This window comes from Otolemur garnettii, unplaced genomic scaffold, assembly GCF_000181295.1.
Source record: "Otolemur garnettii isolate 467f Iridium unplaced genomic scaffold, OtoGar3 scaffold00003, whole genome shotgun sequence".
Classification (NCBI taxonomy): domain Eukaryota; kingdom Metazoa; phylum Chordata; class Mammalia; order Primates; family Galagidae; genus Otolemur; species Otolemur garnettii.
In genome coordinates this window covers 42609405-42610553 of record NW_003852398.1, presented here as the reverse complement: position 1 = coordinate 42610553, position 1149 = coordinate 42609405, and the positions used below count along the sequence as shown (strand labels likewise).

Here is a 1149-nt window from a genome sequence, read left to right as displayed (position 1 = left end):
TTGACCCTTGGGCTGTATCTGGTGGGAGGGGGTGTAGAACCTCCAGTTCTGATGGAGCCCACAAGTAGGAGAGTGATTGCCTGGAGGGGACTGAGTTTGGCAGGTGGGGCTGGTCCCTGGCTCCTACTGGGCCAGTGACCAGAGGCTTGCTGGGTGTGGACTGAAACCTGAGGGCCAGGGCATGGTCCCCTGACTCCATCAGAGCTGGCAAGCCTCCAAGTGTGGACTGAGACCTGCAGGCAGGGGTGTGATCCCTTGACCCCCAACTGGGCTTATGAGTGGAAATGTGGACATGTGTGTGGACTGAGTCTTGTGGGTGAGGGCATGGACCCCTGGCTCCAATTGTGTTGTTGGAGACCCTTGGATACCTCTTTGTTGAGCAGGGTTTGTACTACCTGAGACAATTGGATTGGAACTTGTGTCTGGGGCTGTCCAGCTGGGGATACTCTGAGGTTGACCTTTGAAGTTCTGTAATGGAAAAGAACTGAAGAGTGGGGGCGGGGTGCCACAGCTGTCTGTATCTCTCCACAGCTGAGATTTAAACCTAATACCATGGCTTATAAGAATAGGATAGAGGTTGGATGATTTCAAAACAGAGCCAGCTTAAATTATCTCATCAAGTTGGTCCTCAAAGTCTCTGGCCAAAACTCTGAAAGGGGCCTGTGTAAGGTTGTAGGGGATAAGCCACAATTACAAAGCCTACTGCTTTGGTAAGGATCTGATTGTCTATACTACCTGGGAACCCCAATTCAATCTCACCCTACCAGTTCTTATAACCAAACGGTGGAAAATAAACATGGTGTGGAACCAACAGAAGAACTCTGGCATGTGAATAACCAGAGTAGATCAACCCTCCCAAGGAATGACAAAGGAGATACAAGTGAAGATGCCATGCATAGATAAGTGGCTGAAATGTCAGAAATAGAATTCAGAATATGGATGGCAAATAAGATGAACAGAGTGGAAGAAAAGTTAAAAATTGAAATCCAAAAAGTAGTTCTAAAGTTGTCTCCTGAAATTAATGAATTCAAAGACAAAGTCACCAAAGATTTGGACATAATGAGAAAAGAAATAGCAGAGCTCAAGGAAATGAAAAAGTTATTTGAGGAGCTCCAAAATGCAGTAAAATTCCTCAGTAATAGAGATGAT

At 46.1% G+C, this 1149-nt stretch overlaps 1 protein-coding gene across 1 annotated transcript in view; it reads right to left on the bottom strand.

The window, feature by feature from the left end:
* The window catches only part of FSTL4 (follistatin like 4), a 385031-nt gene that overhangs the window by 14088 nt on the left and 369794 nt on the right, over window positions 1–1149 (bottom strand). The gene's annotated exons all lie outside the window — the stretch shown is intronic.